Source organism: Myotis davidii, unplaced genomic scaffold, assembly GCF_000327345.1.
Source record: "Myotis davidii unplaced genomic scaffold, ASM32734v1 scaffold441, whole genome shotgun sequence".
NCBI lineage: Eukaryota > Metazoa > Chordata > Mammalia > Chiroptera > Vespertilionidae > Myotis > Myotis davidii.
Window position 1 is genome coordinate 1120892 of NW_006291818.1, and position 13644 is coordinate 1134535.

Genomic DNA, 13644 nt, shown 5'->3' on the forward strand with positions numbered 1-13644 from the left:
TCCAAATCAATAAAAACATATTTTTAAAAATACAATTGCCTTGGCTGGTGTGCTAAGTGGTTAGAGCAACATCCCATTCACTGAAGGGTCACAGTTTGTTTCCCAGTCAAAGGCATGTGCCTGGGGTTGAAGGTTCAACCACTGGCCCCAGTTGGGGTGCATGAGGAGGCAACCAACTGATGTGTGTCTTTCACATTGATGTGTCTTTTGCATATCACTGTTCCTCTCTCTCTTTCTCTCTCCCTCTCTCCCCTTCCACTCTCTCTAAAAATCAACGGAAAAATATATCCTTCAGTGAGGATTTTTAAAAAATACAATAGAGAACCTCAATATCAGATTAGTTTAAGCAGAAAAAAAGAGTCTGTGAAGTAAATTACTCATCAGAACAAAGAAAAAAAATTTAAAAGAGTGAGAAAAGCCTAAAATAAACGGTGGGATACCCTTAGAGAACCAATCTACCTCTTATTGGAGTTTCATAAGGAGAAGAATGGGAGAACTGGCAGAAAGCTTATTTAAAGAAATAAATACACGAGAACTTCCCAAATCTGAGATTTGTACATCCAAGTTCATAAAGCTAAATTTAGGCCACACCAAAATTTTAACCCAAAACAATCTTTTTCTAAAATATATTATAATAAAACTCCCTAAAATCAAAGACAAAGAGATAATTTTAAAGCAGCAAGAAAAATATTCTCACATACAAGGAAACCCCTATAAGGCTATTTGTAAATGTCTCAGCAGAAACTTTGCAGGCCAGAAGAGAGTGGGATGACATAATCAAAGTGATATCAGAATGAAAAACCTGCCAGCCAAGAATATTTTACCCAGTAAAGCTGTCATTCAGAAAGGAATCTAAGACATTTTCCCAAATAAACAAAAACTGAGAGATTTCATCACCACTAGACCTACCTTACAAGAAAAGCTGGAAGGTATTCTTAAGACTGAAAAAAGGACACTAATTAGTAACATGAAAACTTAGGAAAATGTATAACACACTGGTAAAGGTAAATACATAATAAAATTCAGCATAATGAACTAGAATATGATGGTTTGTTAACGACTTAACTCTAGTATAAAGGTAAAGGGACAGAAGCATTAAAAATAACTATCCTATCTAATAAAGAGGGAATATGCAAATTGACCATCATGTTGTCACAAAGATGGTAGCACCCAGCCCCCTTAGCCCCACCGAAGTCACACAGTCCTTTCAGCCCAGCCGGGGCTGGCAGGCCATGGTGTGGACGGACCTGCCCTCAGCCCCCCAGACTCCCAAGACCAGCCCGAGGCACAGGCAAGCCTCCGATGTTGGCTGCCCAGCCACCTGAGGCTCAGGTAACCAGGGCCAGCTGAGATTTGCACTGCCAGCATTGGCAGCAGCAGAGGTGTGATGGAGGCTTTGCCTTCCCCTAATCACCGGGGTCTCCTCCTGCCCTTGAGGGCTCCCGGACTGTGAGAGGGGGCCGGCTGGGCTGAGGGATTTCCGCCCCCCCGCAAGTGCATTAATTTTCATAAACCAAGCCTCTAGTAGGTACAATAATTTGTTAATGGGTACACAATATAAAAATATATAAACTGTGGCATCAAAAACATAAAACATGGGGGAGAGTAAAAGGGTAGATTCTTTGTATACAAATGAAGTTATTATTAGCTTATAATATACTGCCATAATCATAAGATGTTTCATTTAAGCCTCATGGTAACCGCAAAGCAAAAAGCTACAGCAGCCGAAACCGGTTTGGCTCAGTGGATAGAGCGTCGGCCTGCGGACTGAAAGGTCCCAGGTTCGATTCCGGTCAAGGGCATGTACCTGGGTTGCGGGCACATCCCCAGTGGGAGATGTGCAGGAGGCAGCTGATCGATGTTTCTCTCTCATCGATGTTTCTAACTCTCTATCTCTCTCCCTTCCTCTCTGTAAAAAATCAATAAAATATTTTAAAAAAAAAAAGCTACAGCAGATACACAAAAGATAAAGAGAAGGGAATCAAAGCATATCACTCTAGAAAATCATCAATTCACAAAGGAAGGCACCAACAAAAGAAGAAAGGAACAAGGGAACTACAGTACGCAAGAAAATAGTAAGATGGTATTATTAAGTCTTTACCTAGCAACAATTACTTTAAATGTAAATGGATTAAATTCTCCAATCATAAGGACTAGAGAGTAAAAGGAATGGGGAGGTATTGGTCAAATGGTATAAACTTGTAGTTATGAGATTTATAATTTCTGGGGATCTAATGCACAAAATGGTGATTACAGTTAATAATGTTGTATTGTATACTTGAAAGTTGCAAATTGAGTATATCTTAAGAATTCTTTTCCCAAAAAGGGAGTAACTAAAGTAACTGTGAGGTGCTGAGTTAATTATAAGTTGATTGTGATAATCATTTCACAATGTATGTATATATGAATACATCATGTTGCACACTTTAAATATATATAGTCTTATTTTTTAATTACACCTCAGTAAAAAAAAAAAAAAAATAGGCAATTACCAACCAATTAGAATCGTTCCAGTTCCAAAGAGAGGGTCTAGGTGCTCCCCAAAAATGATAATAGCAGTTAGTGTTGACTGAGCACTCATCATGTGCCCATGACTTTGCTAAGTCCTTGACATGAGCTACCTAATTTCTCTCTACAGGACTATGACCTATCACTGTTACGGTCTCTGTTTTATATATGTGCTCACTAAAGCTCCAAGATGTGAAATGACTTGCCCAGCCTCGCATAGCTATTAAAAGTGGTGCCTGCATGTACATGGAGGCGGTCTCATTCCTCAACCCCTGCTCTTCAACATGATAGTACCTGGGAAGTCACTAGAAATCTTCAAGGTGTCATTTCGAGAACCTTTTCTACAACAAGATGGTCATTTAGGTCTCACAGGGAGACATAGAAAAAAGCAGGAAAGGTCTACATTTTTACTATCAGTCCTGAGAAAACTTGGAAGTGTTATGACAAAAGTTTTCCTAATTTCCTCCTAAACGTTCACTCTTTTATGCAGCAACAGTCTCTTGATTAACTCTAGCTATAGGGATCTGTGGGAGATTAGATGTGAAAACTCTGATAATGCTTATACCTCTCAGCTTTCTTCTACCTTAACTAGATTGGGGTGGTGGCTGTTCAAAATTAATTCAGTAAAAGCTACTTTTCAGGATTGGCAGCTTTTAAGTAATTTTAGAAAAGTAATTTCACCTCCACAAAACCTCTGTGTGTGGGTTTCACATTACAAAACTACACGCAAGGGCAGCGCTGGTTATAGTAATAGAAATGCAGAGAGGAAGCAGGTATCAAAGGAAGGTAAATACATAAAATCTCTTTCTCTCAGACACACAAAACAATTATCTTTTCAAATGCCAAAAGAAGTAATGTAATGATCTAGACAATACAGGTACCAAATTCCTGCTCTTGAAGAAAGAATGGAAGGAACATTTGAGAAATGACTACAAAGATCAAATTCCCTATATAATCCCTCCTGTTCATTTTCCTTTGCCCAAGTGCTTTGCCTTTTGAAATGGAAAGCATGAGTTGAGAGAAAGTCCAATCAGCCCAGTCACCATTTGTGATGAAAAAACATCCATAGGGGCCTCTGGCTACCCCATAGAGGCTTCATAACAGCCAGAATCTTCGTTCAGCTTCCCAGCACATCAACTCTGAATTCTCAGTGTGTGGGAGGCAGTCAGGCTTCGGCAGATGGACCCATAATAACTAAACACGTGAGAGATTTCAAGATGAACCCAAAGGCCAACTTATTACTTTCTATGAAAGAATGGTCTAGTGCAGCGAGGGCAAACTACGGCCCGTGGGCCGGATCCGGCCCATTTGAAGTGAATAAAACTATTGAAAAAAAAAAGACCGTACCCTTTTATGTAATGATGTTTACTTTGAATTTATATTAGTTCACACAAACACTCCATCCATGCTTTTGCTCCGGCCCTCCGGTCCAGTTTAAGAACCCACTGTGGCCCTCAAGTCAAAAAGTTTGCCCACCCCTGGTCTAGTGAGTTACCAATAACTGGTCCATGGCTTAAGGTACTCCTCCTGATAGACTAGTCCACTCAGGATTAGCGGGTTGTTTAATGAAGATGGGAAAGTGTGGCAAAGTTCAGTGTTTCCATACTCTTTACTCGGCTGTGGGACTGTTTGTTCTGATGACAACTACCCCTGGAATGGCAGGCATTTGATCCACATGCCTCCACTTTCCTTCTCATGCTTGTGTAGACTTCATCAACTGACCTCAGCACTCCTCACTAGACCCAGAGTCATCGCACTGTACATAGCCAACAAACTGGCAGTTGTATGGGGCTAATATATTATAGGGACTTCTGCACGGTACGACTTCAAGAGCACTGCCTACACAGATCCCTGTGCTGTACATCATGGTATTCCTGTGAACCCCCACTTTTTCCCACCCGAATTCAGAAACATTTAAGAAGTAAGACACAGGAGACAGGCAAATAGTGATCAAAATGCTATCTTCTAAAAAAAGAAAGATAAGTGTGTAAGTGAGGCTTTCAAACTGTGGACAAAAGCCCTGTTCACACTTCGTCTCTAGCTTTGACAGTGTCCCATCTAGTAGCAGGCAGCACTGGAAAACCACAGGCCTTCCCCACAGATCCTGGCTCACTGGGCTTACAGCCTACCAACAAAGCAGACCAGAACACACTCTCATTGCAGACAGCAGATCTGACACCAGGAGCTTAGAAGGGGCTGAGACACACATGAAGTTCCTTCTGACTCATCCCTCAGATAAGCCTCTATTCTCTGAATGAGTAAGGGGGACCCCCAAGTACCAGCAGTGTTTCCCCAGTGCAGTGGTCCTCATACTGTATAGTGTGGAGAGTGTGTTAAAACACAGACTGCGGCAACCCTGTCCCCAATCTCTGCATCAGTATGTCTGGGGTGGGGCCAGAACTTTGCATGTTTAGCAAGATCCCAGATGTGCTGCTGCTGGTCTGGAGACCACACTTTGAGAACCACTGCTGTAATGGAAGCCCCTCTGTTAGAAATTTTCCTCCAATCGACCATCAACAGATCAGGGCTAGCTCATAAAACAGTACATAATTGCCAGACCTGGCTTATAAAGAATTAGTTTGTTCAACACCAGATGAAACTAACTTTTAAGAGCTTCCATAACTGTAGGTCTTCCCAGGGCCTTTATAAAGCTCATGTACACATAATTATTTAGGGGGGACCTACAGTGTGCAGTATTTCCCAAACTTAGTTGATCAGAGGAGGAAGAGCAGAGCACAGCCAAGGGCCTTGGGACTAGAACTTCCTTCAGTCGCATTTCAGTCTTGAATATGACCTGATCAACATAGCTGTTTCTCATGCTCCCTCATTAATTCTTCCGTGCAATCAGCACAGATTGATTTAATTCTCACTGCACCCCAAACACTGAGATTGGCACTGGGATACCAACATGAATGCTCTGGACTGCAGGGGCTTCCATTGTGAAGGGTGGGGCGGGATCATCTCAATGTAATGAGCACTAAACCACCATAGCAGTAGCACCAGTCACACAGGCAAAGAGAAGGAAGAACTCACTTGCTGGATGAGGAGGTGGTGAAGAAGTGCATGGGGAGTTCAGAGACTTCCTGAAGGAAGGCTCCTGAGCAGAGTCACAGTGTAATAGCAACTTTACCCAGGAATTCCAGGTTGAGGGAGCAGAATGCTCAGGACTCAATGGGAAGAGAGAGCCCGTGAGGCTGGGGCTCCAGTGCTGTGTGGAGTAGTGAGTGAGGTGGCTTGAAAGATGAGCAAGGTCTGATTGCTACGTAGCACCTCCACACATTTACAAGGCATCTCATGGGGTCAGTCATTCCTGTAAAGGGCTCCCTTCATCCCATTAAGTCCCAGAAGACAACTTCTCCGTGACTGGTCATCAGGCTCCAGATGGCTGTGTACTGAAGACAACTCCTCCTTCTGCTTTCCCTGGGCATCTTTGTGTTCCTGCTGCATAGAACTGGCTGGAAATGAGGATTCTTGCATTTCATGTGTCACTCTGGGGATGGTGCCATGGGTTTGATGGACCAGAACACAAGGCATACCCACTCCCTTCCCAGCATGCCCTTCTTTGGTCTGTGCCATGTGGCAGCCAGACATCACACAGCAGCACCTGTGTGTGGGAGGAAAGCATTATGGCTAGACACTAGCCAGATGTTGACATGAGCCTACTCTTTGTCTCTTCAGTGGCTAGCTGAGGATGGGGTGTGTGTGTGGGTGGGGGGGGGACAATGAGAAGAATTTTACAGAACCTGTGGGTTCCCTTTATAGCCTTGACTTCAAAGAGTATCTGATGCATATGTTTTCACAGGTTTTTTTTTCTTGTTTATTTTTCCAACTAGACTTGGAAATTCTATTTCACAGCACATTTTGCCCATTTTGATTTGCCAAACCAGATTTAGCAATTACATTTCACAGTACATTAGAGATATAAACAACTCTATTGAACTTCACACAAACAGCCAACTCTCTCAGGTCCAAATAATGCAGCTCTACTTGAAATTCCCTTAGTCCCAGTGGACAGGGAGGGGAGTCTTTTTGTGTCATTCCTGCATTATTTCTTGGATAAAAATGGCACATCCCAAGGCTTGGATCTAGCATCAATTTGAAAGTTAACCTAACACCAACTTTTATTTGTGAAATATTTGATAGATTTTACCTTCTTAGAATCAATTGGCCAAATGGGACATACCGATGGTTTGAAATCAGCACCTTTCTTTCTCTTTCATATTGTCCAGTCAGTACTTTTGGCATAGAGAAAGGAGAGGAAGTACCAGAGAGACAAGGTGAAGGCCGCCACTTTAAATAAATGACACAGCTTTATGACTTCCCATGGTGGGTTCCGTGGTAACCCTTCAGAAGCCAGAGCTTTTAGGGCTTCCCACTGTGGGTGTCATACACCATCCCCAAGGCCATGTTGGCCACTTAGATGATTGCAGAACAATGAGCGTATTGATCAATCTCTTCCCTGTTTTCAAATCTGTGTAGCTGAAAATGAGAAAATGCATCGTTTCAGTTAGCAATGGATTTATGATGATATCTCTCTTCAGCCAAAGCACGGGTAACACTCAAAGACCAGTGGTCACGTGGAGCAAGATGGTTATATGACTCCTCGATGGCTCTCAGAGGGTTTATACGGGCCAGCTTCCCAGACTGGCGCATATCTCAGTTCACATCTGGTGGTAGGAAGTTTATTGAGAGTCTGGATTTCGTATTTATAAAGCTTCCATTACCTGTTTTAACTGGGTGTTAACTTGATAAAGAACTTCACTGATAGTTAGGATTGTCTTTTTCTCACTTTTATGAACTGCTAAAAATGTTTGCAAGAGTCAAAATGTGGAAGATGTTTTTCTTTCCTTCCTTCCTCCCTCCCTCCCTTCCTTCCGTCCATTTCTGAATTATGGGGCCAGATTTTTGGGTTCATGTTTTGTATTTTTTTTTCAATTGTAATGAAATGTTTAACACATTTAAAAGTCCTTTAGCAGAAAGAGCAGAGACAAACAGACCAATTCTTCCTTACTATACAAGTTCAATCCAATCTCCAGCTCTGTCCCAAACAAATTACATTAATTTAAGCATACCATTTAACCTCTTTGAAATTGCTTCCTTATTTGAAAAGTGGGGATAATAAAAATCTGCTCTCCCTGCCTCACAGCATTGTTATGAGGACCCACTGAGACTGATCTTCATGAATGGTTTTTGTAAAATGGTGGTTATAATTATAGCCAAGCATTAGCTATAAATTACTCCCTTTAGGTTCATTCATGCTACAGGATAGTCACATACTGATTCTATCTGATCACATATGTTCCCCTATTGGTCAACATTCTTAATGGAGGAATTGCTTGTTCCTCCATTATCTCATCCATATATTCAACTCTTGTCCCAAGGCTGTGAAACACCAGTTACTCAGTGTGACCGCTAGAGGGCACAAAGCCTTTTTGTTTCCTTTTTCTCAAGTCAAGAGAGTTAATTCTGTGGAGCCATTAGACAGCACTCTTATATTATGTTACCTATTGGATCAATAAGTAAATATGCAAATACGCAGAATTAAAAATAAGCTGATGGTCCATGGTCTTCGTCTCTTTGGAAAATATCTCAGAAGATAACAGAAAATGTATCTTTTCTTAACTAATTAAAACTAAATGAAAGGAAATTTATATATCTGTATGTGGGTATTTATACATTTTCCCCTTAATTCTATTAACTGAGAAGACCTAGAAGCAATAACACCCCAAATATCAACAAGCACACATAGCACCCAGATCTTGGTTTCTAAATACCATTCTCTAATAAAAGAAGGCAAGTCTCCTTCGAGAAATAATTGATCCCAGGGCTAAGAGCAGGGGAAATTCAAGCTTAGAACACCTTTTGTGTTCACTATAAACCTTTTGGTATCATAGAGGATGGAAGCATTTCAAAAAATTATGACTACATCTCTAAAGAACACCAGGATCAACTTGAAGGAATGCCTAATTGCCAAAGCTGGGACCATTTGAGCAACAAAATATATACTCATGGTAATAAAATAAAATAAATAATCATTAACTGATATTATAAACCACTAAATAAATAAGTAATAGGGGAGACTAAACAGTTCTTCTTACAGTATAATTCCAATTAATAAGTGAATAAGGAATAATGGAAATAGAAAAATCACCATTGGGCAAATACCACAGTAGTAGTTATTATTGTCAAGAACCATCAAGGATTGCTAAATTAGTGGGCAAAATTTTAATAAGAAACAGGATATTTTCACAGTCTCAATGTATCTCCCCATAAGACACTAATTAATTATAAGGGGAAAAACTGATGGAGAAATCTGGATACCACCTTTACCAAGTGATCAAAGGTAACATCCGTTTTAAGACATATCACTATTCTGTACCTCCCAAAATGAGGCACTAAGAAAGACCCAACATCACATCTATGGTATTTTTGCCAAACATATGTAAACTCAGCCTAAATCCTGAGGAATCATAAGACTAATCCAAATTGAAAGACATTGTGAAAAAATTGGCTAGTATTCTTCAAAGCGACACAAAAGAATGAGGAACCATTACACACTGAAGGATATTAAAGAGAGATGACAACTAACTGCAATGTCAGATCCTGGATTAGATCAGGAAAAATGACATTCGTGGGAAAACCGTGAAAATTCAAATAAGGTCTGTATAATATTTAATAGTTTTGAGTAAACAGTAACTAGTATTAACTAACTAGGATTAACTAGTAACTAGAAGTAATTTCCTTGTTTTCATCATTATATTGTGGTTATATAATATGTTGATATTAGAGGAAGGGTGTAAATGAACTCTTATTTCAAGAGTAAAAGTTTAAAACTGGATTGAAATTAAGACTTGGGAAATACTTTAATAGCACTTAACGATAAGTGCCTGGCACTGTCCTAAGTGCTTTATGTACATACTAGAGGCCCGATGCACGAAACTCATGCAAGAGTAGGCCTTCCCTCTCCTGGCTGCCAGCACCGGCTTTCCTCTGGCTCCCAGGATCCAGGCTTCCCTCGCAGCCCCAGCTTCATCCGGAAGGTCGTCCGGAAGAAAGTCTGATCTAATTAGCATATTATGTTTTTATTATTACAGATTGTCTTATTTAACCCTTGCCATAACTATGTGAGAAAGGTGCTGTATTATCTCAATTTTTTTTAGGTGAGAAAATTGAGGCAAGAAAATGTTAAGTCAATTGCCCCAAAACACATATCTCATATGTGGTGGATGCAGAATCTGGCCATAAGCATCTGGCTTTGGAGTCCCTGCTGTTACCATAACATTGGGCTGCTCGTCATGTAAGCACCATGTACTTAGCTATTCAGCAAAGAACTATTTGCTGAGTATTTATGAAGTGAAAACTGCTGTGTTGAACCCACAGGCTGCAAAGATGTTCTTCTCTTCAAGGAGCTTCTGGTCAGGAAAAGAGACAGGGCATGATCACCAACAATCATTTACTAAGCACCTATTATGCATTTTGTGTATACAATATTTCATTAAAAATATTTTTTATTGATTTCAGAGAGGAAGGGCAAGGAAGAGAGAGATAGAAACATTAATAATGAGAGAGAATCATGGATTGGCTGCCTCCTGCACAGCCCTCACTGGGGATTGAGGCCACAACCTGGGCATGTGCCCTTGACCGGAATTGAACCGGGGACCCTTGAGTCCAGAGACTGACGCTCTATCCACTGAGCCAAACCAGCTAGGGCTACAATATTTCATTTTTAATGGTAAAAAATAAAATGAGTCTCAGAGAGATTTACATCGTTAATAAGTGGTAAAGCTCAGATTTAAATGAAGGTCTGTACTCACTTATTCAAAAATATTTATGGAGCACTGCTGTGTGCCCAGTAGTGCGCAGGGAGGTGGGAATGCAGCAGAGACTGAGGTAGTCGAAAGACCTAAGAGCTCCCAAACCTGTGTTCTTTCCACAACTGACCCTTAACTTTTAGGACTTAGCTCCTACCCATCCACACACCATTTCTCACTGACCTTTCTAACATGAGGGATATCCACAGGGGGCCACCGACCCGCAATTTATTCCTTAAAGTACAACTTGATGTCAGCTAGGCAGCACTTCAGAGCAAAGATTCCTGCTTTTCAGAGCCACAGACTGGACCTATTCGTTGTCTAATGCCCTTTCCCCCATTTCCAACAAATGGCTTTCTCCCCAAGTGCCTGCTCACCCTTCCAGTCCAGTGCCTCCCACGACAATGTCCGCACACAGCTTCAGATGACTTCCCTGAGTCTTAGGGCTTGGTCTTGGCCAATCAGAAACAAGAGAAACAAAATGTGACCATCTGGGTGAGGGTCTATTTCTAACCATTCCTTTCTGCCTTCTCTCCATCTGTGATAAATATTATTCATCCCTGAACATTGAGTTCTGTGAGCAACAAAAGCCACCAGCCTCTTTAGCTTTTCCTGAGGTTGCTCATTCTAAAACTTCTGAACGTGAATGGATACATCTCTTGGGATAATTACTGATATATAATTACTTTACCTTACAACAGAGGTCACATTATCTATAGGTGCTACTTGGCACTGAAGGTAATGACCAGTTCGAAAAGTGGGGAAGCCTGGCCCCGTGCCCTGTACATCTCATTATCTTTTGTCTCTTTGACTCCTCCAGATTCTAGAGGCCTCCACATGTTGCCATCCAAGTGCAGGCCTGGATGTGCAGTGAGCTGTGGGGGTCTGTTCTGGTTGGTCTGTGCCCTTGCCACAATGATTGTTAAGCAGCTGCGATATCACCTCTGGGTTTATCAAATAGAATGCAGTGGCTGTATTACACAGAAGAGATGCTGCATTAATACTGAAGCCATCTCTCCAAATCTGGTAATATTAGTTGACTGGTGTTATATGCCCCACAAGTACTCCCAGAAGTGAGAGTGAGAAGCAGAATTACCAATTACAGAGAACTGCCTGTCTCTAATTAAAAATAGAATCACTGGCTAGGCCATGAAATAATGTCTACAAGTGAGATGACCTTGAAATGTCCTCTTAAATCCTGTGTAAACCTTGAACCATTGAATGCTTCATCTAATGTTATTTTGACTGGGATACCGAAATTGGGTACTTTTGAAGTATAATTAGAAATTCCCATTTGATGAGATCTGTTTAGAAATCTATGACTCTTCAATTAACCTAACACTTCTGAAGGCCAAGATGCCTGTGAACATGTTCTAAATGGGGCCAGACCATGACTGGAGTTCAGTCTCATGAAAATTTGTACTTCTTTTCCTACAAATCACATTTGCTAAATTAGTACTTCTTACAAGCTTAAAAAAGGAAAAAAAATGTCACTTTTTTATGATTCCCAAATAGCTAATTATAGGAAAAATTGCAGTTCCCTCCTCTTATAATATAAAAATGTTGGACTAGGGCCAAGTTTCTAGCCTAATTTCTTTTTGTAATTGGCAATGGTTGCTGAATTTGCTAAAATTTATTTAAAAATTTTCATGTGTTTGATATTACGATAGTGGCCCAATATGAGTTGGAAAATGTGTGTGTGTGTGTGTGTGTGTGTGTGTGTGTGTGTGTGTGTGTTTCAATGCCATGGAACAGTTAAATAACCTGGCAATTAAATATTCTTTAAAGGTTCTACACAAATCACTCTTATGGCTAAGTCTGTGAACACTGATGGGAGTCAGTTTATAACACTATTTCGATATCTTCTCAAACCAGGTTTGATAAATTTTTCTCATAGAAAATCATCTATTTTATCCAGACCTCGAATATTTGAATAAAAATAATACATAATCACTACATCTTTAAAACAAACCCCTTCATATTCACACTGACGCCCAGTAGTTGTCTGGGTTACTGTCGGGGCTCTTCAGCTCCTTTGTTCACCCTGCTTTGCTCAAAGGTCCAGCTTGGTGTGTATTTATTGCTGGCCTCGGTCTAATTCCATTTTCTATCTTATTTAACCCAATAGTTATCTAGACTTTAAAAATTCAAGTATATTTCTTTTTGTTTTCATTCTTTTAATAATTTCTAGTTTTTATTGCACTGTGGTCAAAATGACCTCATATTTTGTGGGTTTTGTCCTCCTGATTTTGAGCCTTTTAAATTTCTGTTTTCTTCATTTTGCTCTTTTTCTCTCTCTCTTTCTTATTCTTTTTTCTTTAACTTCTTCTATCTTCATTCTGCAAGTGTTTAGGGTTTTTTCCTTAACCCTGGGAGTTCTGGCATCTTCATCTCAGAATTTTTTGTTTTCTGTTCCAGTAGACATCTTTGACTGTATATTTCAAATCATTAATTCTTTCTTCGGCCACATCTATAGTAGGCTTTTTATTTAATTTACTTTGGCTAACATTTTAGAATTTCTGAGTAATTTGATGGTTCCTCTCTGCTTTATGGCTACAGTGCCTCTGCAAATATCCTTGAAAATAATTGTTATAGTTCTCTTCTCTTTCAGTTCTGTTCTCCTTGCTCTATCCTGCTCTTATCTTATGGCTAGCTGAGGCTACCATCATCACCTTTCTCTTCCCAAACGTATAAATTCCAGCTGAAAACAATGAGCATTTCCTAAAGCTCTGTTAAAAAATAGAGAAGGTATTACATTAAAAGACTGAACAACAGAGTTTACTAAAACTCACTTACAAACATCCCCTAACGTCCTTTTTCCCTAGCAGATGCCCATTTGGTGCACCCTATATCCACATGGAATACACACACACGGAATACACCGACACACACTTCTCAAGTCACCCTGGGCTGTTTTGTGTGTATGTGTGTGTGTATTTATTTTCTTCTTTGTCCAACTAGGAATCACACTTTTTCTCCACACTGACCTTACACACAAATGTTCTTGTTTAAATCATTGTTTCTTCCAATGGCCCAGCCAACTATTCTGAATAATAGAGTAGTGGGAGGAGTGTTAGAATGGAGACAGAGCATGAGGAATCTGTTACTAAGGAGCCCTCTGCCTTCTTGATCAGACCACCTCTCTTGTGATTTGTGTGTTTGGTGTTTGGCCAGGTTTGGGAAAAGTCGCCCTTACATGTACAGGAGCTTTCTCCTCCCATGGTTTAGGATATTGTTGGGGGTTTTTTCCTGCCATTAATAGTATTCCATATTCATTATTGCCTAGAAATTCAATTTCTGTTTTCCATCACTATTTATACTCCCC